The sequence below is a fragment of the Saimiri boliviensis genome, chromosome X (assembly GCF_048565385.1).
Source record: "Saimiri boliviensis isolate mSaiBol1 chromosome X, mSaiBol1.pri, whole genome shotgun sequence".
Taxonomy (NCBI): Eukaryota; Metazoa; Chordata; class Mammalia; order Primates; family Cebidae; genus Saimiri; species Saimiri boliviensis.
This window is the reverse complement of record NC_133470.1, coordinates 103396597-103422774: the sequence shown is the minus strand read 5'-3', so window position 1 is coordinate 103422774 and position 26178 is coordinate 103396597. Positions and strand designations below refer to the sequence as shown.

The following is a 26178-nucleotide window of genomic DNA, read 5'->3' as shown; positions in this document are numbered from 1 at the left end:
TGTTTTAGCACATGAATAAACGCTGGGAAAAAAAAAGAGTTCAGTAAATTGTTCCTATCTGGCTAAATTCTTGGGGTCAAAAATCAAAAGGATTCTTAAACCATGAATAAAATATTGAAAGTTTATCATTTCCTGGGGGAGTTAAATTCATTCCTACCGTTAATATTAACAGGGACTGTGTGAATGACTGGATATCAAGCCAGAAATATGGCATAGGAGGTTGCTATATTTCTGAAATTTCCATCGTATTCTCAGCTTCATCTTAGGAAAGAAATATAACCAGCCAGGTGCGGTGGCTCACGCCTGTAATCCCAGCACTTTGGGAGGCTGAGGTGGGTGGATCACGAGGTCAGGAGATCGAGACCATCCTGGCCAACATGGTGAAACTCCGTCTCTACTAAAAATACAAAAAAAAAAAAAAAAAAAAAAAAAAAAAGCTGGGTGTGGTGGTGCACGCCTGCAGTCCCAGCTACTCGAGAGGCTGAGGCAGGAGAATTGCTTGAACCCAGGAGGTGGAGATTGCAGTGAGCCGAGATCACGCTATTGTACTCCAGCCTAGGCAACAGTGTGAGACTGCATCACAAAAAACGAAAGAAATATAAGCATCAAATGCTTTCAGAACATAGCTACACTCTTTCCTCTAAACTAATGTTGCTGACTTTCTATCTGATAAGTACAAATTCAACAAAGGCAAGCTTCTAAACCTGGCTAGGTGATTTAAAGGCTTATATGTTTTGATCCACAGATATCTTAGGACAGCACATGTAATGTTTTGAGGCTTATTGTTACAAAAAGAGAAAAAGTACAAATTCTAAATCCATTCCAAATCCATAAAGGAAACAAATGATTCTGTGGGTAGTCTCTTTATGGGGATATCTGCCTCCCTAGGCTCTGAGTAAATGCAGAGCCCTGTGGGCTATGGTTATAGAAATATAATGTTCACTGCCAAGTACTGCATTTACCAACTCATTAATTCTCTTTACAAAGAGCCGCCTACTAGACTCCCTGTTTGCACTACTCTTTGACATCAGTAGATGAGGAGCCTGGAGTCTAGAAGAGAGGGAAAGTATGTCTCAGGAAGTTTGACTTTTTATGTTGACAGTTTAACCATTTTAACAATCTTTAAATCCACTCTTCTATTTGTTGTTGTTCTTTATAACCTCTCCATTTAGAGATCATTGTTTAGCTATCCTAAAAAAATTAGACTCCACCTATTTCAACATTTGCATTTACAAACCAGTAAGGTTGTTTATTTAGTTGTGGCTTCTCTCAAGCAACATCAAAAACAGTGTGTCCTGATTTTAATTATTCTAATGTGCTAAGAATCCCTGTAGAGAACCATGAAAAAACCACTAGCTGACATCAGAATTGTTACCCTAATTGGTTGATGGATTTAAAACTGCTTAATGACATGTAGCTTTGGCCAGGTGTGGTGGCTCACACCTGCAATCCCAGCACTTTGGGAGGCTGAGGTGGGTGGATCACCTAAGGAGAGGGGTTGAAGACCAGCCTGGCCAACATGGGGAAACCCTGTCTCTACTAAAAATACAAAAATTAGCCAGGTGTGGTGGTGTACACCTGTAATCTTAGCTACTCGGGAGGCTTGAGGTGGGAGAATTGCTTGAACTTGGGAGGTGGAGGTTGCAGTGAACTGAAATTGTGCTGCACTGCACAGCAGCCTGGGCAACAGAGCAAGACTCTGTCTCAAAAAAAAAAAAAAAAAAAAAGATATGTGGCCTTAAATACATAACACACCATTATGTTAATTAGCAAGTGATTATAAACATTACTACAGAACCTCTTTAAAAAAAAAAAATTAGCCAATCAACATTTTATCTGCAATGTACTCTAGCTGACCTTTGCTATCAACTCTTTCCTGGTTGCAACTTAGTTTCATAGTCTGTATATCGCTTACAAATAGGGTATGTCATACAGAGTACCTACAAAGCCAGATAGTTCACAATAAAAATTCTCTTCAGAATCTGCTATGGATGTCTACATCAATCAAGGCCACCAAGTAATTCCAGTGGATGTATTTGACCTAACTGCTATATATTTACACATAAAACAAAATGTTACATTACAATTGTAATGTACGTTCTTACATGCTGTGAACACGGATTTATTTCAGGTTTTAAATTTCATGCTCAGCTTACAAATTGTATTACCTATGAGAAATCACATTCTGGCATTCAAATAAAACCCTTATTATTTGCTTGTCCAATAAATTGTAAACAAATTTGACCTGGAGTAATAGATATATTGGGCCTCCATGGATCATATTCTAATGAAGTAACTATATTAGAAAGAGCATTAGACAAACAGTCAGGTTTTCTCAGCTCTGTCCCTCTGGGTATTGGGGGAAACCTCTTCACCTGTCTGCTCCTTGGTTTCCCCATACGATCAAGAAAGGAGTTGGACTATATGAACGCTAAGTCTTTCCCAGCTCTGACAGTCTATGATTTTTTTTTTTTTTAAAGATGGAGTCTTGCTCTTTTGCCCAGGCTGGAGTGCAGTGGCACGATCTTGGCTTACCACAACCTCCGCCTCCCAGGTTCAAGTGATTTTCCTGCCTCAGCCTCCTGAGTAGCTGGGACTACAGGCACATGCCACCACGCCTAGCTAATTTCTGTATTTTTAGTGGAGACAAGGTTTCACTATGTTGGCCAGGCTGGTCTCAAACTCCTGACCTCGTGATCCATGCCTCGGCCTCCCAAAGTGCTGGGATTACAGGTGTGAGGCACTGTGCCCAGCCTCAGTCTATGATTCTTTGAGACTGCTAAGGAGAGGGAAAGGGAAATTATTTTGGAATGATCCTTTATGAAAAACAGCTGGCCAGGCACAGTGGCTCACGCCTGTAATCCCAGCACTTTGGGAGGCCAACGCGGGCAGGTCACCTGAGGTCGGGAGTTCAAGACCAGCCTGACCAATATGGAGAAACCCTGTCTCTACTAAAAATAGAAAATTAGCCGGGCATAGTGGTGCATGCCTGTAATACCAGGTACTCAGGAGGCTGAGGCAGGAGACTCGCTTGAACTCAGGAGGTGGAGGTTGCATTGAGCCAAGATTGCGCCATTGTACTCCAGCCTGGACAATAAGAGCAAAACTCCTTCTTAAAAAAAAAAAAAAAAAAAAAAAATGAAGAAGAAGAGTTGAGTTATTTGGGGTTTGTGTTTTGTGTGTGTGCGTGTGTCTGTGGTAATGTAAGGAAACCTGATTCTAATTTGAGGTTCAACACAGTAAGGAATAATTGCTAATCAAATTTTAATAAAATGCTTACAGGCTTCAGGTCTGGAAAAATCATTTTAAACACTTAGAAAAACAATTGGGAATGTCAGCTGTTTTTTCACCTGCTCCTTCCTAGAGGAAATGCTTGGCTTTTAACCATGACATCCTCCTTTAACTCACCTACAGTATATTTAAATCTACTAGCAACCTCTCGTTTTGAATTACACATGAAGATATTCAACCTAGAGAATTATCTTTCCCCTGATCCGAATTCTGTCCATCCAAAGTTTCCAGTACAGCATTAAAGTTCTTACTTGGAAATGACTGCAGTCTGTGCTGGAATGACTGGATACCTTAATGAAATTATTAAACACTAAAGATTGTTGCCTCCTAAGAGTAGTTTCTAAATTTGATGGTCTCCTCTCAATTGCCAAAATGCTGGGCTGACCTTGCAGGCAGGCCGAATATTTGGCTGTTGACAAGCAGAGATCTGAGAGGTGCTGGGTGGCCTTGTGCCCCGAACCGTTTCCTTCTTCGGTATTTACAAAGACTGACATTCTATCTCTAGAGACACCTTGATCAGCCCAGGTGTCTCCTTGAAATCAAATGTCTCTTACAGAGGTAAGATCTTAAATCACCAACATTTTGTAGTAATATTTCCTAAAGTGTGTTCCTTAATACGCTCTGCTAGTCCCATAATATATGTTAAATAACTGCCTATTTCCTTCTCCCCATAGTCCCTGGCAACCACCAACTCTGCTTTCTGTTTCTATGAGTTTGACTACTCTAGATATCTCATATTCGGCCTGCCTGCAAGGTCAGCCCAGCATTTTGGCAATTGAGAGGAGACCATCAAATTTAGAAACTACTCTTAGGAGGCAACAATCTTTAGTGTTTAATAATTTCATTAAGGTATCCAGTCATTCCAGCACAGACTGCAGTCATTTCCAAGTAAGAACTTTAATGCTGTACTGGAAACTTTGGATGGACAGAATTCGGATCAGGGGAAAGATAATTCTCTAGGTTGAAAGAGACCTATGGTCAGATAAGCTGGGAAAACACATTATACTATAGCTCTTCTTTCAGAGTCACAATACACATTAGTATATTAAAGGTTCTGAGAAGTCTTGATATAAACAAACTAAATCAATTTTGTTTTGTCCACCATTTCCTTACTTAAGCATATGGAACACATTTTTAAAAACATTAATTGTAGTAGAACACAAAAATTTACCATATTAACCATTTTTTCAGTGTATAGTTCAGTAGTGTTAAGGATATTTGTATTTCTGTGCAACCAACCTTCAGAACACTTTTATCTTGCAAAACTAAAACTCTGTACCTGTTAAATAACTGCCTATTTCCTTCTCCCCATAGTCCCTGGCAACCACCAACTCTGCTTTCTGTTTCTATGAGTTTGACTACTCTAGATATCTCATATACGTGCAAACAATATTTGTCCTTTTGTGATGCTTATTTAACTTAGCATGATGTCTTCAAGGTTCATCCATGTTGTAGAATATGACAGGATGTCCTTCTTAAAGCTGAATAATATTCTGTTGTACGTACATACCACATTTTTCCTTATCCATTCATTTGTTAATGAACACATGGGTTGCTCCCAACTTTTGGCTATTATGAATAATGCTGCTATGAACATGAGTGCACAAGGATCTCTTGCAGAACTTGCTCGCAATCGTTTTTAATATTACATACACCCACAAGTGGGATTGCTGGATGATATGATTATTCTATTTTTAATTTTTTGAGGAACCACCATACTATTTTTCATAGCAACTACACCATTTTACTTTCCCACCAACAGTGCACAAGGGTTCCAATTTTTCCAAATCCTACCCAACATTTGTTCTTTCTGTTGATTTTTTTTTTTTTTTTTTTTTTTGAGACAGAGTTTCGCTCTTGTTACCCAGGCTGGAGTGCAACAGCGTGATCTCGGCTCACCGCAACCTCTGCCTCCTGGGTTCAGGCAATTCTCCTGCCTCTGCCTCCCGAGTAGCTGGGACTCCAGGCACTCACCACCATGCCCAGTTAATTTTTGTATTTTTAGTAGAGACGGGGTTTCACCATGTTGACCAGGATGGTCTCGATCTCTTGACCTCGTGATACACCCGCCTCGGCCTCCCAAAGTGCTGGGATTATACGTGTGAGCCGCCGCGCCTGGCCTGATTTTTTTTTTTTTTTAATAGTAGCCATTCTAATTGGGTATGATGTGATATATCTCATTGTGGTTTTAACTTACATTTACCAATTGTTCAGTGATGAGGAGCATTTTTTCATGTGCTTGCTGAAGGAGCACTTTAAAAAGAAATCATGCCAACAAAAGTTCTATGGAACACACTTTAGGACATACTGCCAGAATGAATAAGTGATAATGATTGTTTTTCGGGATACAGGAAATTTGGTTTATTTTTAAAACAATATTTACCACTTTAAAAATAAAAATAATAATAATAATAATAATAATACGTTGAGACAGAGATCTCCCTCTGTTGCCCAGGCTGTAATGCAGTGGTGCGATCTCAGCTCAGTGCAACCTCCGTATCATGGGTTCAAGTGATTCTTGTGCCTCAGCCTCCCAAGTAGCTAGGATTACAGAAGTGTACCACCATGCCCAGCTAATTTTTGTATTGTTAGTAGAAATGGGGTTTCACCATGTTGGCCAGGGTGTTCTCAAACTCCTGACCTCATGTGATCCTTTTGCCCGATCCTTCTGCCTCGGCCTCTCAACGTGCTGGGATTACAGGTGTGAGCCACCATACCCCACCAACACTTGTTACTTTAAAAGCAACACAATATATAGTAAGTATGTGCTAAAAGAGTGGTTATCTCTGGGTATTAGGATTAGGGGTAGGTTAACTTATTTTTACCTATCTGTAATTTCTAGATTTCTCCAATGAACATATGTAATTTTAAAAGTTTAAGAGAGAATAATGATGGATGAGTGGATAGTTAAATAGACACGAAGTCCAATACTATGCTGGTTACTTTGGCCACAGCATGCAGCTTCCAGTGATCTCTTCCTTCTCATAATTCCTATCGTTTTTGTGCCTAAATTAGCAGTTGCCTTATACTATTTTCTAGTTGTTCTTTCTGGGTGAACATTCACTTCTCCATAATTTGCAAGCTTTACAGGCGAAGGGACTGTGCTTTATATTTGTCTTATATGCCCAGTAATAATAACCATACTTTCAATCCAACCAAAGCATACCATCTAACAAAGGTTGTGTGTGTGTGGCTGTGTGTGTGCACGAATGCTGTATTTGAGTATGTGAGGCAGTATGGGAGTTTTCATATGTATATTAAATACTAAAATTGACATGTATGTTCAATGATTTATGAAGCCAAGCAGATAAAAAGCTTTAAAATGTGCCCCTGAGTGATACAGAACTGTTACTCACACCCCCCCACACCAATAAAACTTTCTTAAAACCTTAGGGAGCACGGAATATAATATATTCTATTGTCATTTCTCCAGTAAGAAATATATTAATATTCTCATTTCTACCTTTAAGAATTTCTAAACAATATTTTGACCTATGACTTGGCATTTTGTCAATTAAACATTGTTTAGTTGGTTTTGTATAAACTGATTTGTTCCTAAAATAATCTCCAATCAGAATATGCCATCTCATCTATTAGATTTCCTTCTCTCAACAGATGTTCTGAGTCCTCATTGTTTCCAGATTACAATCAGGTTGTCCATAACACAGCGATCCAGACATCTGGGCCAAGGGAAAATGGGCAAAGTCATTCAATCAGGTATGTGAGGAAATGCTTCCTGAAAGTTTACCCAGCAGCCATTCCCACGTGTGATAGCCTGAAGGTGCTGGTCTGGGCTTTGCCAGAGTTCTGATACATGAAAATAAAGTGGCCCTTAAGGGTGATTGCCTGCTATAGTGGAAAAAGTAGAGGATTTGGAGACCTGGGGTCAAGAGTTGGCTCTACTAATTTACCAACAGATGATCCTGGTATAAGTCACTTAGCCAATCAGAGTCTCACCTGTAAAAGAGCAGCTCATAAAAGCATGTACCTCATGAAACAACTAAAGAAGGTCAATGAGATAATACATATGAAAGCACTTCGTAACATCTCACCCGAAGCAGTTTAAGATAACTTTGCCTCTGCTCTAGAGGAGAAAAATTCTATTCCTACTCCATCTAGAAATTCTGTTTAGTTCAGTGAATTGCTATGGACCATGTCAGTCCTTTACTTGCTCAAAAGAATACAAACAAAACCCCTAAAGCCAACTACAAAAATAAAGACTGATTAATACTTAGGAAGGGAGAATGCAGAAAATCTCCTGGCATAGTCATATTCTTTCCACTTTTTTCTCCCCATTGAAACTATAAAATATCCATTAAAAACTATTTGAATAGACACTTCATGAAAGAATAGGTACGAGTGCATAATAAACTTAGGAAGAGACACTTAACATCATCACTTGCTAGGGAAATGCTAATTAAAACCACCGTGAGATACCACTACCCACCCACCAGAAAGTCTATAATCAATGAATCACAATACCATATGTAGAATAGGATATGGATAAAAAGAACCCTCATGCATTATTAGTGGGAATGTAAAATGGTACCGCCACTTTGCAAAAATAGTTTAGCAGTTTCTCAAAAAGTTAAACATATTTATTATATGACCAAGCCAATATACTCTTAGCTATCTACCCCAAAGAAGTGCAAATATTACATCTACACAAAGATTTGTATGTATATGTTCGCACTGGTGTTAGTCATACAGCCCAAATCAGAAAACAATCCAAATGTCCATCAACTGGTGAATGAATAAACAAAATGTGGCCTACCTGTACACTGGGATGCTACTCAGCAATAAAAAGGAACAAAGTATAGATACAGCACAGATTAACCTGAAAAACGTGCTAAATGAAAGAAGCCTGAAGCAAAAGATTACATCTTATAGAATTCCATTTACATGAAATATTCAAAAAAGGCAAATCTATAAGGACAGAAGGTAGATTAGTGGTTGCCTGGGGCTGGGGGTGGGAATGAGAAGTGACTGAAAACAGGAATGGGGCAACTTGTTGGGGTGATGGAAATGTTCCAAATTGGGTTGGGGTGATGGTTGCACAATTGTATAAATTCAGGAAAACATTTTGCATTGTACATTTACAATAGGTGAATTTTATGAAATGTACGTTATACCTCAATAAAGTAACCAAAAATGTCTTTGCAAAAAGGAGAGATTATGCTAGTCCGTGTGACAAGTGAGAAACTCAAGCTTGGATTAAAATACCTGCCCTTGGAGCCAAAACCCAGTAGCTATCCTTCAGCCAGCAACACCTTACCAGACTCCTCCCCTATCCTAGCATTCAACCACCAGTACTCATGCCATCAGCCAGGAGACACATTAACTCTATGAAGTTTAAGTTGACACTTTTTAAAATGCAATTCCTGCTCTTCTGAAATCTCTCTCTTTTTCATCCCACAGCCAATATTTAATAATAATAAATCTATATGAGAACATATGGGTCGTATCAGATGAGAGTAAACTACTTGCTCTGTGGAAATCAGTCATTTCTAAGGTATACTAGCTCTTTTACCTACGCAAAACACTCTTATTTATCCAACGACATGAAAGTGACACGAAAGTGACAATGGACCAGCTAGAGAGCACGTATTTGGGTTATGCTGTGAGGCCTGGAGGTCTCTGGGACACAGCCAAGACCAGTAGCAGTTTAAAAGAGTGACAACTTAAAACACCTCCATCTACAGTAGAATGTAATCGTGTGACAAGGCAGAGAAGTCTAGTTTAGAAACGTTAAACGTATTTTAAAAAACAGCTTAACATTTTGAAATTTTGGTCCTAACCTTCAGGTGTCAAAAAACAACTGACCTTTCCAGAATCTCAAGGAATTCTAGTCATCCAGTGTTTAAAATGTACCTAAGAAAGTATGCCAGACTCACACTCCGTTCATCATACCACAACCAACACACTCATTTAGTTATGGTGTGCTGAATAGGGAAAGGATTTGAGGTCAGAAAACCAGGATTCCCATATCTTTTGTTTCTTCTACTGGCTAGAAGTGAGACCTTATGCAGATCCCTGAACCTCACGAATCCTTAGTTTCCTAAGCTGTGAAATCAGGATAAGAGTTATACTTCTCTCGGGCCGGGCGCGGTGGCTCAAGCCTGTAATCCCAGCACTTTGGGAGGCCGAGGCGGGTGGATCATGAGGTCGAGAGATAGAGACCATCCTGGTCAACATGTGAAACCCCGTCTCTACTAAAAATACAAAAAAACTAGCTGGGCGTGGTGGCGCGTGCCTGTAATCCCAGCTACTTAGGAGGCTGAGGCAGGAGAATTGCCTGAGCCCAGGAGGCGGAGGTTGCGGTGAGCCGAGATCGCGCCATTGCACTCCAGCCTGGGTAACAAGAGCGAAACTCCGTCTCAAAAAAAAAAAAAAAAAAAAAAAAAAAAAAAAAAAAAAGAGTTATACTTCTCTCACAGGGTTATGGAAATTCAGTATGTATACATAAAAATACACTTTGTAAATGGCAAAGGTCCATTAAAATAGGGGCTGTTTGCTTTCCAGAAAATCCTAAAAATTTTTAAATGTTATTCTGAACTATAAGCCCACTCACTAAAATTAAACTTTTACAAAACATTTTGTTTCCATTTCCCTATCTCTAATGGGCCCTGTTGACCCCTGGCATACCTGGCCTTGCATGTGGTCATTGCTTACTACGCTGTACACAGTAACAATTATCCTGAACAGTGTTTAGATTTGTTTCTTACATTTATACTTCCTGGCTCATAAAAGGAAAAAAAAACATTGTCAATACAACATTTCTATAGCACACTTCTCCCAAAGGATTTCCACATGTATTCTCTACTTGGTAAAATGCAATTGCTATTTAATAGCACATAGCAACACTATACAACAGTCTAAGACAGGATGCGAGAGAGCCAATATTCTATGCAGCTGAAAGGACAAGGGAAGCCAGTGTCAACAGATGCAATTACCAGATGTGAACTTTGGCCAAGGAGGTCAGGAAAACTCTCCTTTAAGAAGTACCACAGGGATTGGGCACGATGGCTCATGCCTGTAATCCCAACACATTGGGAGGCCAAGGCAGGTGGATCACCTGAGGTCGGGAGTTCGAGACCAGCCTGGCCAACATGGTGAAACCCTGTCTCTACTAGAAATACCAAAATTACCTGGGCATGGTGGCAAGCGCCTGTAATCCCAGCTTCTCGGGAGAAGCTGAGGCAGGAGAATTGCTTGAACCCAGGAGGCGGAGGTTGCAGTGGGCTGAGATCACACCACTGCCCTCCAGCCTGGGCAACAGAGTGAGACTCCGTCTCAAAAAATAAAAAGTGCCACAGGATATTTCATGCCCAAAAGTCATTGCAACCTTGGCGTCACATCTTATTCAAGATGGAATCTTCTGGAGCCCGGACCCTCTGCTGTTGCACTGATCCTGTTTTGAGGTCGGCGAGGGTGGCTTGCATGGCTTGTCATTAGCAGATCTCCCCTCACTATTCAGATGGTAGGCTCTCTGAAAAACTTCTAAATTTGGGGGTGATTTAAAGGGATGATAGCTGCAGTGGATATGAACACAAGCCACAATTGAACACTTCTTCATCATGCAGCTGCCTTCCCACCACAATCCCCCAAACATGCTGGGAAGAGCAATTGTTCTCCAGTCCCATACAAACTTGGAATAAGCCAATTGTCCTTATTTTGTTCTCACTTTGACATTTATTTCCTTCCCAATACAAGAGAGGTGCACTGGTCCTTGTAGTATAGGGTGATGAATATCAAGTGAGAAGAATGATGCTTTAAAAGGCAGCAGATGCTGGGCACGGTGGCTCACATCTGTAACCCTAGCATGGGGAGGCCGAGGTGGGCAGATCACATGAGGTCAGGAGTTTGAGAACAGCCTGGCCAACATGGTAAAACCCTGTCTCTACTAAAAATACAAAGATTAGCTGGAAATCACTTGAACCCAGGAGGCAGAGGTTGCAGTGAGCCCAGATTGTGCCACTGCACTCCAGCCTGGGCAACAGAGTGAGACTCCATCTCAGAAACAACAACAAAAAAAGTTAAAAAGACCTTTTTGGCTCTCTGAGCAGCACCACGGTGGTTGGCCAGAACAAGCGCCTTACAAAAGGCGGCAAAAAGGGAGCCAAGAAGAAAGTGGTTGATCCATTTTCTAAGAAAGATTGGTATGATGTGAAAGCACCCGCTATGTTCAATGTAAGAAATATTGGAGCCGGGCGCGGTGGCTCAAGCCTGTAATCCCAGCACTTTGGGAGGCCGAGGCGGGTGGATCACGAGGTCAAGAGATCAAGACCATCCTGGTCAACATGGTGAAACCCCGTCTCTACTAAAAATACAAAAAATTAGCTGGGCATCGTGGTGCGTGCCTGTAATCCCAGCTACTCAGGAGGCTGAGGCAGGAGAATTGCCTGAACCCAGGAGGCGGAGGTTGCGGTGAGCCGAGATCGCGCCATTGCACTCCAGCCTGGGTAACGAGAGCAAAACTCCGTCTCAAAAAAAAAAAAAAAAAAAGAAAAAAAAAAGAAATATTGGAAAGACGCTAGTCACCAGGACCCAAGGAACCAAAATTGCATCTGATGGCCTCAAGGGCCAAGTGTTTGAAGTTAGTCTTGCTGATTTGCAGAATGATGAAGTTGCATTTAGGAAATTCAAGCTGATTACTGAAGATGTTCAGGGCAAAACTGCCTGACTAACTTCCATAGCATGGATCTTACCCGTGACAAAATGTGTTCCATGGTCAAAAAATGGCAGACAATGATTGAAGCTCATGTTGATGTCAAGACTACCGATGGTTATGTGCTTCGTCTGTTCTGTGTTGGTCTTACTAAAAAACGCAACAATCAGATATGGAAGACCTCTTATGCTCAGCACCAACAGGTCCGCCAAATCCCGAAGAAGATGATGGAAATCATGACCCGAGAGGTGCAGACAAATGGCTTGAAAGAAGTGGTCAATAAATTGATTCCAGACAGCTTTGGAAAAGACATAGAAAAGGCTTGCCAATCTATTTATCCTCTCCATGATGTCTTCGTTAGAAAAGTAAAAATACTGAAGAAGCCCAAGTTTGAAAAAGCCACTGGGGATGAGACAGGTGCTAAAGTTGAACGAGCTGATGGATATGAACCACCAGTCCAAGAATCTGTTTAAAGTTCAGACTTATAATAGTGGCAAATAAAAAGTCTTATTTGTGGGAAAAAAAAAAAAAAAAAAAAAAAAGGTAAAAAGAAAAAAGGCAGCAGATGCCTTAGCCAACCAGATTCAAAGGGAAAGCTAGGAAAGTCCAGTAGTGGGAAATTAGACTCTTCTCCAGGACTTCCCCTCTAAGGTCATCCATGGGGACTTGCATAATGTTGTCCAGAAGAAAATTCTATTGTGGACAACATTAATTCACCAAAGATTCTCTTTCATATTATTTATTTGTTAAAAGAATTGTTCTTAGAGACAGGTTTCTCTCTGTCACCCAGGCTCTGATCATGGCTCACTGCAGCCTCGACCTCCTTGGCTGAAGCAATCCTCCCACTTCAGCCTCTCGAGTAGCTGAGAACACAGATGCACACCACCAAGCCTACCTAAGTTTTTAATTTTTTTTTTTTTGTAGAAACAGGGTTTCGACATCCTGGTCAACATGGTGAAACCCCACCTCTACTAAAAATACAAAACATTAGCTGGGCGTGGTGGCGCGTGCCTGTAATCCCAGCTACTCAGGAGGCTGAGGCAGGAGAATTGCCTGAACCCAGGAGGCGGAGGTTGCGGTGAGCTGAGATCGCGCCATTGCACTCCAGCCTAGGTAACAAGAGCGAAACTCCGTCTCAAAAAAAAAAAAAAGAAACAGGGTCTCGATATGTTGCCCAAGCTGGTCTCAAACTCCTGGGCTCAACTGATCCTCCCGTCTCAGCCTCCCATACTGCTGGGATTACAGGTGTGAGCCACCATGCCTGGTCACATTATCTTTTAAACCTATGAAATTATTAGAGGCAAAATCATGATATGTAAACACCTGGCCCTCAAAATGAGTCATTACTAAATATTTTAATTAAATCTATTTTCAATGCAGCACGAAGTGTCAGGTACCTATGTGTTTGTCCATAATGAGAAGGGTTTTTGTCCCTCAGCGAATCTATGTATGGGTCAGAAAAACTTCCCTTTCTCACACATTACAAAACCAAAGAATGAATTTGGCTTTCCTGCTTATTCCATTTTGTCCTAGGCGGTGTTACTTTCAAAACGTGAACACCGTCTTTACTCACGACTAAACAAGAGAAAAACTGATTACTGGAATTTATGACCAGTTAATTTTCTTTTTCTCAAGCCTAAAAATGAATTGCTTGTTCCCTCACCTGCCAGCCTTGTTTCCTCTGCCTCCTTCCTTCCCAGCCACCAGTGCTGATGAATGAAGTCTGTTTGTGGTTTGTGTCACTATTTGTCTAGGAAGGGAGTGACATTTGAGTTGAAGGAGGGGCATAGCCACTCCAAGTTGGCCTCAAAAATGAGAAGTTACCAATAATGTATTGTGCTCTCCTGCATCCGCCCTTGGCTGGTGCCCATGTACACAGCATCATACAATTCCTACGTCGTTCTGTTTTCCAGTGTACGTGTATATGAACGCCTTGCCTCAAATTTAGTTATGGATCTCCAAAGAGTAGATGCTGGGTTCTAATATTGTCCCTCAGGGCATCTGGCTCAAAGGGAATGATACTTTTCAGACTTTTAAATCAGGGTTGTACAGTCTTTTGGCTTCCCTGGGCCACATTACAAGAAGAATTGTCTTGGGCCACACATAAAATACACTAACGATAGCTGATGAACTTTAAAAAAAAAATCGCAAAGAAATCTCATTATGTTTTAAGAAAGTTTGCAAATTTATATTGGGCCGCATTCAAAGCTGTCCTGCGCTGCATGTGGTCCATGGACCTTGGGTTGGACTAGCTTGTTTTAAGTAAAAATTCTGTTGTCTAGGCTTTTCCCTCAGGCTCCTAACTCAAATTTATAACTGCCCACAGTATACGTCCACTTGACTATCCCAACCTCAGCTGCCACAATTTGCCGGACACGTCTTCGCTAATCAACATTCTCTAAATATGCCACACAGTTTCACACTGTGCTTCGTCCATGCTGTTCTCTTAGCCTTGAGTGATCTCCCTTGTTGAAATTCTGGTTATCTTCCAGGAATCATCTCACATGTAATTTCTTCCATAAATTCTTCCCCAATTCCTGCAGGTGAATCTAATCATTTCATCTGTGCTCACACAACATTTTGTTTAGACTTGTCTTAAAATCTCAATCACATTCTGCCTTGCATTGTAATTATTTGTGTCTGCATCTGTCTCCTCCATGAGGCCAAAGGCTTTTTGAGGGTGGTACTGTGTCTGATTCATCTTTGTGTCTCTCCCAGGGCCTACCCAAGTACCTGGCACTCATTGACCAAATAAACAACACACATTTAGAGTAAGAACTCAAATACTATGTGTTGATCTATTGAACTGTGGGTATGTCCTCTACCTGTTCATCTAGGAGTGCAAGTATACGCTGTAAAATGGATACAGAACACAGAACGTCTGTCTCAGAACAGCTCCGCATGCTTTTAAATGCCAAATTTGGGGAAATTTGGTCAAATTCTTTTGCTTGCACGAAAACTTTGCAGGCCTGGCAGCTAATAGGAAAAAAAAAATCAAATCACTGACTCCAAAAGTTTTAGCCATGGAATACTTCACAGACCATTAAGAATGAGGGCTTCTGTTTAGGCAGTACTGGTTAATTTCTAACACAGAAAGTTACTTCTGGTCACAGTGTTAGTGGATGAATTGTTTTTGCTGTTCTCAATACTGTCATGCCCTGGACAAATACTTCTTTTTTTTAAAGAGTGTGCCTTTCTGAGGGTCCTAGTAATTTGTACTGAGAGTGCAAGTGCAATCTGACACCGGCCCCCACTCCTGCCAGTCTACACAAGCCAGATTTCAGTTTCCCAGCAGGGTGCTCTTGCCCCTGCCACCAGAAGCTTGAAATAAATTGCCTCAAATTCTTCTCTAAAAAATATTGGAGGAAGGCACCTTGGAACATACTCCATTGATCCTAACTAAACATGTTTGCCAATATTTCCTGTGTTAGGCACAGTAAATCAGTGAGATGCTAGGTGTTGATGTGTGGTGGTTTCTTTGGTCCTTTCTAAATCCTAGACATCTTGGAATCTACGCTATTGATATTCCAACATGCAAGTTATTATCATGACTAACACAGACAGAATTACCTGCTGCTACATTCCAGGTATGTTTATGTATTTCCCTGTCTAACCTGCTTCCTCCCTCCAGCTGTCTCAGTGTGGGGGAAAGGGAGGCTTTTCCCCCTCCCCTGCATTTTCTCTTACAACTGTGATGTCAAATGCAATTATTTGTGGAGGAATCTGCTGTATGCATGGATGAAAGAGACACATGCAAATCCTCAACAAGAAAGGGAAATACCAGCTATAGGGAACTGTGTCCCCAAAGCACGCTGCTCTGGCAGCCTCTGCCGAAGGCCCCCTGTGCAGATATTAACAAGCTGAACACAATATGACTTTAGGAATGCAAAAGAAAAAACTGTTTAACATTTGAAAAATCTCCTCCTCAATCTGAGGTCAACCCAGCTAATAAAAAAGCTTCAAAAACTTCTGAAAAACCATGAATAAGCCCCAGATGTTCCTGTTCTCAGCTGAACTTTCCACCAAGTTATTTCATACCCTCTATTTTTCACAAGTAGAACTATTTCAACCTCTTGTGCCGTCCTATCTCTTTCCAAAGAAAATTGCCTCCAGCCAAATTCCTTCTCCCACCCACAGTAACTAATTGTCCATACTGTTATTCATCTCCTTTTCTGAAGAAGAATTAAATTGGCAAGACCCCTTACTGCAAGGGTGGGGACCTTTTTTCTATCAAGGGCCACTGACCCACAGGGGAAAAAAAATCAATTGGGGCCACACACAAGTAAGAAGCTGCTTGATTTACTTTAGCTTTTGTTTGCTTGTGTTTGTGGAAGAAAAAGAAAACATTCACCTTGTTTTCTTTAAGAAAAATAAGGACAGGGAAAGCAAAACTCCATTGAATAGGTATAGTAAATTAAAAAACATTCCAGGTGTATGCTGTACCAACTTTGGGAAATGAGGGGGTTAAAGAAAAAGACGTCTGGGCTGGGCGCACTGGCTAACGCCTGTAATCTGCCGAGGCAGGCGTATCACTTGAGGTCAGGAGTTCAAGACCAGCCTGGCCAAAATGGTGAAACCCTGTTTCTACTAAAAATACAAAAATTAGCTGGCTGTGATGGTGTGCACCTGTAATCCCAGCCACTCAAGAGGCTGAGGTGGGAGAAACAACGCTTGAACCTGGGAGGTGGAGGTTGCAGTGAGCTGAGATCGCACCACTGCATTCCAGCCTGGGAGATAAAGCAAGACTTTGTCTCAAAAAAAAAAAAAAAAAAAAAAAAAAAAAAAAAAAAAAAAATGTCGGGAAGGAGGAGGCAGAGAGATTAGGAAAAGAAAACAAAAGGTAGGGAATAGAAAGAAGAGGTCAGGGGATGGTAAGGGAGAAAAGGAAAAGCACCGGATACTGGGAGAGAGGAAAAGGTGACCCAACACAGAGGAAGGTTTGCCATACTCCCTAGTTGTAGTAAACAGCCTATCCCACCCCTGGTGCTCCCTGGACTGTGGGCATTAGAGTAAGTGATCACTGCCCTTTGAAATCCTTATTAGCTTTCTAGCAGTTTAGGAAAAACTCTTTCTGTGCTGAGAAACAGCTGGCATGCTTTGATTTTCAAACTTCAAAGCTATTTTCTGAAATAAAGGTTATTTTCTCAAGAACGTCTGAAGGTTTTACACATGTGTAAAGGAATGACTGGAAGTCTCTGACGTTACAAAGCTGTCAGATGGCTTTATCTTTGGTCTTTGAGAGATTAGAGCTGTCTTATTCCACAGAGCCTGCATGTTACATTTGGAATCCGCGTTTATTTCACTGATTTGAGGGATTTCCCACTGCACCCCCACCCACCCTGCCCCACCATCAAACTTAGTCTGGCTTCCTTTGGATCCTAGTATAGACAATACAAAACGGAGGCCACATACACATCTCTAAGGTAAGGAAAAACAAACCAGCATTCACCGCTCTTTAATGATCGCTCTCTCCCATTGAAAGCTGGACTTGCGAATGTCTGTACCCAGCAACTCACTAAGAAAGATGTTGCTTGCAAGCTACAGTAACTGTTTTTAGCACTACCATATATGTGCTACTGTACCTTATTCCCAGAATATTTGGGGTTATGCTCTGCTGGTGGCACATTAAAGAAGATAAAATAGAACAGGAAAGTGTCCAAAGAGGGTGAAATAAAATAATGAAGGATGGAGGACAAGGCAAAGCCAGATAGAGACAAACTAAAATCACTGGCTTCTTGAGTGTGAAAATATGATGACTGAAGGGGAAAAGAAAAGAAGTGGGTACAGTGTGATAGGTAGAGTAACCACAAACTGAAGTCCTGGAATACTGGAGTTTGAGGAGTATCCCCTTGAACTTGAAAGAGATGGTTTTGGGTCAGATAAAGGGAGGCCCTACTTTGCATATTAAATATGAAGGAATTTATTTACCTAAGCTGTTGGGCAGGCCAAAAGGAGAACTAGAGCCTAAAATGTTTGGGCCTATTTGTGAATGACAGACACTCACATTGGGTTATTCTGGGAAGTTTAGATGCATGGGGGCGACCTCTCACTGTGTACGCATCTCTGAGTGTGCCTGTCAGCTAGAATCCTGGGTGGTGTGGATCATGGGGGCTGCCCCTCGGACCATGTCTCTAAAAGGTCCTTGGTGCTGCCCTCAGAATTAAGGGGATGAGTCCTAGGCTATGAGGCTGAATGAAACACTGGGTCATTATGCACTAGTCAGGAGGTCCCCAGGCTACCAGACCAGATGATACTGCTGCTGCCTCCTCACAAGAAATAGGCTGCTTCTGAGACGAGCAATAGAGATGAATACAGCTCAGTTGGGGACCAGAGAGGAAGAGCTTTGGTTTGGTCCAGGGTGGTTTCAATCTTACATCTGTCTTTATCGATTTCAAAAATGTTTATTTTTTAAAGGGAAAACAGATTTTTTGGACTAAAAAAATAATTTTTAAAAAGTATTTGGGCAGAGTACAGAGAGATATAAAAAAGTAAATTAAAATTACTGTAATACTGCTAATGTTTTGATATAATTCTTATAGACTATTCCACATACATATATACACACATTTATTTTTTAAAAAATTGGATTTTTCTTTAGTACTGTCTCATAGTCTGCATTTTTTTTTTACTTAGCAATATGATACATATCTTTCTATGCACAACTGTGTTTCTAAAAATATTTTTAAACGTCTGCAGATTACTCCATTGTATGGAAACAGAATAGTTCCCATAATAAATCTGCTATTGATGGATATTTGGATTGCTTTTATTTTTTTGTTATTCATAAACAATGCTACTGAAATATCCTCATACATACATCTTTGTAGATTGTCATGCTCTTTCCTTGGGAGAAATTGTTAGAGGTGGAGCTGCTAGTTCCTGGCTACTTCCAAGTTCTCTTCTTGACAATGAGACTGTGCTAATAATTCTCATTTCCTCAACAGAATAAAAAATAAATCATGAACTTTAAAGTAATGGAACATGGGTTCAAGTCCAGGTTTAACCTTATAGTTACTCACAATCTGACTGTCATTTTCCTCATCTGTAAAAGAGAATATTAATGATAGCTAGCTATCATTAATAGTGGATATTATTAATCAGAGGATAGTGGTTTGAAATGTGATAATGTAAATAAAAAATTTACACATATGAGCCTATAGATATATATTTTTTGATTTAAAAAATAATTTAGGCCGGGCGCGGTGGCTCAAGCTTGTAATCCCAGCACTTTGGGAGGCTGAGGCGGGTGGATCATGAGGTTGAGAGATCGAGACCATCCTGGTCAACATGGTGAAACCCCGTCTCTACTAAAAATACAAAAAATTAGCTGGGCATGGCGGCTCGTGCCTGTAATCCCAGCTACTCAGGAGGCTGAGGCAGGAGAATTGCTTGAACCCAGGAGGCGGAGGTTGCGGTGAGCCGAGATCGCGCCATTGCACTCCAGCCTGGGTAACAAGAGCGAAACTCCGTCTCAAAAAAAAAAAAAAAAAAAAAAAAAAATTTAGCTGGGCGCAGTAGCTCACGCTTGTAATCCCAGCACTTTGGGAGGCCGAGGTGGGTGGATCATGCAGTGGGTGGATCATGGTCAGTAGATCGAGACCATCCTGGCTAACGTGGAGAAATCCCATCTCTACTAAAAATACAAAAAATAGCTGGGCGTGGAGGCACATGCCTGTAATCCCAGCTACTCAGGAAGTTGAGCAGAAGAATAGCTTGAATCAAGGAGTTGGAGGTTGCAGTGAGCCAAGATCATGCCACTGTACTCCAGCCTGGTGACAGAGCCAGACTTCGTCTCAAAAAAAATAAATAAATAAATAAATAAATAAAATAAAAAATAAAAATAAAAAAGCATTTGGGCAGAGTACAGAGAGGTACAAAAAAGGAAATGAAAATTACTGTAACACTGCTAATGTTCTGATAAATTTTTATAGACTTCATTTCACATACATATATATGCATTAATTTTTTGATATATGTGTGAGATAAATGTGATAATGTAAATAAAACATTTACATTTATGGTCGCAAAAGTGTTAAAACAGCTAAATGCTGCAGGGATTCCTCTTTTCTTTTTTTTACTTTGTCACACAGGCCGGAGTGCAGTGGCACTATCTTGGCTCACTGCAACTTCCGCCTCCAAGATTCAAGCAATTGTCATGCCTCAGACTTCCTTGTAGCTGGGATTACAGGTGTCTGCCACCATGCCCGGCGAATTTCTGTGTTTTTAGTAGAGATGGGGTTTTGCCATGTTGCCCAAGCTGGTTTCAAACCTTTGACCTCAAGTGATCCACTCGTCCTGACCTCCTCAAGAGCTGGGATTAGGGGCGTGAGCCACCACATGCAGCCAGATTCTTATTTTCTTATTAACATTTTTATGTTGTTAAGAATTAGGCAGCTTTAAAGTGAGTCTTGTCTCCTCGATGTCCGCCACACAGAGAGGGCCCCCAAAGCTCTCTTAGGTCTTGCCATCATCCAGAATAACATTTCTGACTTCTTGGACCAGATTCAACTGCTTTGAGGGGCAGGTAGGCCTCTCAGTCTAGCAGATGTCTGCTGTCACATACCTAAATGGCATTTGGCTCCCCATAGCATTCACCTGGCGATTGTTTGCCATTGTCTGTCGTACTGGGGAGGAAAGCTTATCATGTTCTCTTCCTCGTCGGGCCCTCTATAAATACACCCAGATTGCGTGGGCCTGAATTGAACACTCTGGCGAGAAACCAACTTTCTCAGGAAGAAAGAGATCAGTTGCATTACAACACAACTTGCAATTCCTTTCCAAACTTCTGGTGCTTTTGCTTTGAAAAAAAAAAAAAAGAAAAAAAAGAAAAAAAGCTGCTGCTGTTCATCATTGTTAGCCAAAAGCATTTATAGATTATGGACTTTTTTTCATCTAGAAGGGAGCACATAGCAAGCATGGTGTTCTTTATTAGAGGTTGTGAGACATTCAGCCAAGGACTAACACTCCGAGAGTCCCAGATAAATGCTACTTGCTCTTGATCACTGTCTTTCTCCAGGTCATTTCTTTTACTACTTTTCCTTTAAGACAGAGTCACTAAGAGCATAGAAAATAAATCAACCTATAAGAGGAATTCTTAAATTATGTGGAAGATGAGAGTGGGTGGATAGGAAGAAAAAAAAGTGAGGAGTTCTGGGGAGAGAAGTACCTCTCCTTCATAGAAGGTGGCATGGCATAAGTGGGAGTCAAGGAAATATGGGACTTATAAAAGGAAGGCAACATGTCTTTTTGTGGCAGAGAAAAAAGTTACACAAAAAATTGTTTCTGGATCAACAAAAGAAAATATATAAAGCAAAATATAAATAGAAGTCAAGTTGGAGACTATAGTACTATAAGAAAACAAAGACAAAAAAAAAAAAAAAAAAAAAAAAGATTGTGGGTCCCTGGAAGCCAAGGGCAGTGACTATCTCATTGATTTTTCTAGTTCCTGTGCCTAGCACAGGACTGATGGTGAAGCAAGGCAGGCCTGGACTAGGGCAACAACATGGGGACAGAAAAGGATCTCAGACAGAAATGTACAAAGCATGACCTGAAAGCACTGGATATCGGCTACAGAGAAGAGAGTTCAGGCCTAGTGATGTCAGCAGAGAAGTAACAACTTAAAGTGAGTAGGACGTAGTAGGTCCAGGGAATATGCTGAAAGTAGAGAGGATCACAGACCCATCTGTCCTTCCTCACAGAAATGATTCCCTCAGGGCAAGCATGAAAAAGCTAAGCAATACGGGCAGGTGCATCGAAGATTTTGATCACTTCATTCACTTTTGTATCCTGCAAATAAGGAAGTTTCCAAATGTCTAGCTATCTATACCTGAGGCATGAATCACCACAGGACTGAACGACCCAGGGAGACTGCAGTCTAGATAGAAAATACACACATGAATTGCTGTTTCGGTTCAGCTCTTCAGGCCTCAACAAGCTGAGCGTGGAGTTGAAAGGAGGCGGCCAAGAAAATGAAAGTTCCTATTACTCAGGCTTTGACAGATAAAGTAGGTTTTTCATCTTTGCTCAATACCATATTTTATAGCGACTGAAAAGGCAGAGTAGGTAGGGAGTAGGCCAGAGCCTGAGGGGGCTGTCAGAAATCATTCCACTAGATGACAGCCACAGCATAGCCCCCAAGTGAAGGTCAGAAAAGGGCAAGAGAACAGGAAGAGAGTTCATGGATTTTTCAGGTCCTTAGCAAGCTGAGGACCTTCTGAATTAATGTAATGAAGATTTACGGGGAAGACGTGGTGTTATTCCACTGTATTTCTCCAGAAAGTAGAGGAGAACTATTCCAGATGGCTTCTGGGAGAAACATAATATTCTGTACGTATTTGAAAAGCAAAACCCCGATGTAACGTTTTCTAACTTTTTTGATGGCGAAAAGAATCCCCTTACCTTCTTGCCTTCTCTGTGTACATGCAGCTACATTTTCTCCCCCAAATTCACATTGCGCAAAATATATTCACCCTATCCCCACAACTCCAAACTGGGGATAAATAGGAACAGAATTTTTCACTTATTAATGCAAGACATAGTTATCGGTCACTTATTCTATACCAGGCATTGTTCAAAGAGCAGAAGATATGGTGGTGAGTGGGACGGACAAGGGTAGCCTAACCAAGATACCCGCTCTGTCTTCTCAGCATCTGCTCTGACTGGCAAGGGTGCAGGGGTGCTAAGGTGAAGAGAAGAGGCGGTGTTGGGTACAAGGCAGAGCGTCTTGGTGAAAGGTCAGGTCAACTCCTTGTCAGCACATGTTTGAGTAAAATGAATAAGCGAGGTCTCATATGTAACATGTGTAAAGTTCTTGGAGACGGTTCTAGCAAAACAGCAACAGCTATAAGGAGCTGCCATAATTAGAAAGACATAGGAGTTGATAACAAATAGGAAAATGTGTTCTGAGAAGGTATGGAGAAGGCGAACAGTCACTGCTTCCCTCTGGGGCCCCCACTCTTCTTTGTGAGGCTGTCACGAAACACAGTAGTCTCTCCAACACATCTAAGCACCCACAGTGGCAGCTGAAAAAAAACACTATAATCTCTCTCGATCTTTCTCACAGTTTTGGTAATTTTTGAGACTTCAGTGAATGGATGGCACTCAACATTCAACAGCCAAGGAGCTACATTTAATTGGAATTCTGACTAAAAAAAAGTGTGTAACAAATTGATTAAAAGTAATAGTTAACACATTCATCAGGGACTCTAAATATCTCATCGTGAGACCTTCTACTAAAGGTTCAATAAGGGACAAATCTCTGCAGGTACTAGAAATTTCTTTTCATTTTCTACTGTGGGACCCAGAGAAGCTACTGGTCTACTATGGGAGGGTCGCACCCTACTACCTTCTTCTCCGGAGACCCAAACCACTGCCTGCTCCAGCCTCTCCTGTGTCCTGGCTAATAGCCAAAAGATGACTGAGTCAACTTTAGGGACAAAGTGGTTCTTATCTCCTAAACCAACCTTATCCAACCCGCAGCCCATGGGCCACATGCGGCCCAAGATGGCTGTGAATGAAGCCCAACACAAATTTGTAAACTTTCTTAAAATAATATGAGATTTTTTTTGGCAATTTTTGTTTGTAGCTCATGAGCTATTGTTAGTGTTAGCATATTTTATGTGTGGCCCAAGACAATTTTTCTTCTACCAATATGCTCCAGGGAAGCCAAAAGATTAGACAGCCCTGCCATTTTCCCATCAGGCAGTGGGAAGGAGGGTAGTGAATTTGAATAACAAGCTTTCCTTCTTTGCCTTGTGAACCCTATCACTTAACTGGACTCCTCGCCTCCAATCTCTGATCTCTAAAACACCCTTCACGCTGCTGGCAGAGTTAACATTACTGATGTTAACTGGTCTGACCATGTCACTGTCATGCTTCAAGCCCTTCATGGGCTCTGTGCTGCCACGGAGTAAAGCTCAGATTCCTTAGTATGCTATTCATGTCTCTCCCAAATTTTTTACCACCTTTTCCGTCTCATCTTTCACTGTCCACGTCCTCTTCCAATCTGGCTTGTGGCCACAGCTCTCCAGCCACATAAGGCTATCGATGTACTTTCATGTCTTTGAGCCACTGCTCATGCCACATTCCTCTGCCAGGAAGATCCTTCCAATCTCGATCTGTCAAAATTCTCCTCATCTTTCAAAGGCTGGCTTAAAGGCTGCCTCCTATTTTTAAAGTCTTGGCTAATTCCCTTGGTAGGAATTAATCCTTCTTTTCTCCGGGCTAGCATAGCACTTGGTTTATATTTCTTTTATGACACACTGTGCCTTGGAGTATAGTAATGTAGGTATGTTTTCATCACCCTCATTGAAAATGCTTAAGTTATCTCTGTATCTTTGTCTACAGCCCCCTATCCCCAGTGCTTGGCACATAGAGTTAGTTGCTCAATATTGAATAAATGAATGCAAATAGTTATGATACATGCATATGTGTTGAGTGTGTAAGTGGGGGGGATTGTCTATGTCTTTATCAACAGATCCCATCAAATCCAGCACTACACAAAAAAAGGGGCATTCAATAAATAACTCCTAATAATTGATGAGGAGGTGTATATGTATGTGTATGCATATATTTTACTTTTTATTTTGCCTTTTGAGTTTCATTTTGAAAAAGAGTCATAGAAGTAATCATGCTTTAAGTGACTTCCAAGAATAACAAACAAGAACAAAGACTGTTCGACCAAGTAGCTCAGCTCTGAGCTCCACCTCAGTATATTTTAATGAAACCTGCAGTTTTAACAATAATTTGGACCATGGGTTATCAGATTGTAATTACTGATCAATCAGTTTGTCACACAATAGCTCAGGGAATTACATAATTAAAAAAGAAATCGGCAGTACGAAAATTGCTCCCCACAGGGATACCTTATCCTATATTTGTGTCTGGCAAACAAAGGCAGCAGCACCACTGGATTCTGGTCTAGAGATCTTTCAGCTCTGACCGCCTTCGAGCATCCATATGCAGCTATAACAAACTGCCTCTAGCTTGGCTTAATCTTTTGTATTAGCTCATTAATGAGTCTGGATTCCTTCCCCATTTTCCATGGTATCCCAGGCAGGGACAAAGACTCAGGCAGCAGGGGGCAGCTTTCCTTTTGCCTGACAACAAGTGGTCACTGGTCCCAGTCTGTGGCTAACAAATTCCATAGTTCTTTGAAGGTAGAGCCCATGGAGTAGGTCTGCCCTAGGCTCTGCAATGCAAAAAAGAGCTTTGGGAATTTGGGCCTAGGCAGTGTCGCTGGTATCTGTGACATCACCCCAACAGCTGAAAGTGATGGTATCTCAAGAAAGCTCAGTAGCCACAAGCACTGTGAATTATTTCTGCTCTGTTGGCATGTGAAATACACACACACTCACAAACATATTATATGCCACTCAAAATCATTCTAAGGATATCATGTCAGCCGGGTTTTAAATATAGGAACCTCTCACCATCTTCAACCAGAGAGCAAAATGCAAAAGGAATGCAGACTAACTTGCCCTGAACTTTATAGCTCTGAAGTCTCTCCACTTGATACCATCCTTCCATGAAAGGTCCTGGTAGGCCTGAAGATTAAAATGGGACTTCTGGATCATGTGGTAAAATCTCTAAGCTGGTCTCCAAGGGCAGCCTGACTATTTATAGAGCCCCTACTTCAGGGCAGAGTTCAAACTTGGGAAAATCTGAAGAACTTGATTTAAACACACTCATATATATATATATATATATATATATATATATATATATATAATCATCTTCATTTTCCATTCAGTTGCTTTGAGCCAAACTAATCTTTAAATAGTTCAAAAATCTGTTGAAGGTTGGCTAGATATATTTTTCCAAGAATCTTTAGAATTTAGATTATTATATTTAGAATTTTTAAATCATTTAAACAACACTACAAACTAGAAAAGATGTAGTATCTCCATTCCAGAAATCAATAAACTGAGGCACAGAAAATCAAGTCACTTAAAAGGTGACTCTTAACTTGCCCTTATGCTAACTCTTCATATTGTAATAATATGAAGAAAAGCAGTATTTAGAATTTATTGACTGCCTACCATATATGTTATCTCTAATATTTGTCTTAACTTTTCAAGATAGATGATAGTATACCCATTTCACAGATTAGGAAGCTTGAGTATAGGGAAGTTAAGTAATTTGGCCTAAAGCCAAGTAACTACAAAATGACAAATCTGGGAATTAAATGTAGATTTATTTGGCTCTAAAGCCTTTGTTTC

At 40.9% G+C, this 26178-nt stretch overlaps 1 protein-coding gene and 1 pseudogene across 1 annotated transcript in view; one reads left to right on the top strand and one right to left on the bottom strand.

Annotated features, from left to right (window-relative positions):
• The window catches only part of GPC3 (glypican 3), a 465288-nt gene that overhangs the window by 87670 nt on the left and 351440 nt on the right, over positions 1-26178 (bottom strand). The window lies entirely within an intron of this gene.
• Positions 10177-12469, top strand: LOC120361801 (small ribosomal subunit protein eS1 pseudogene; annotated as a pseudogene).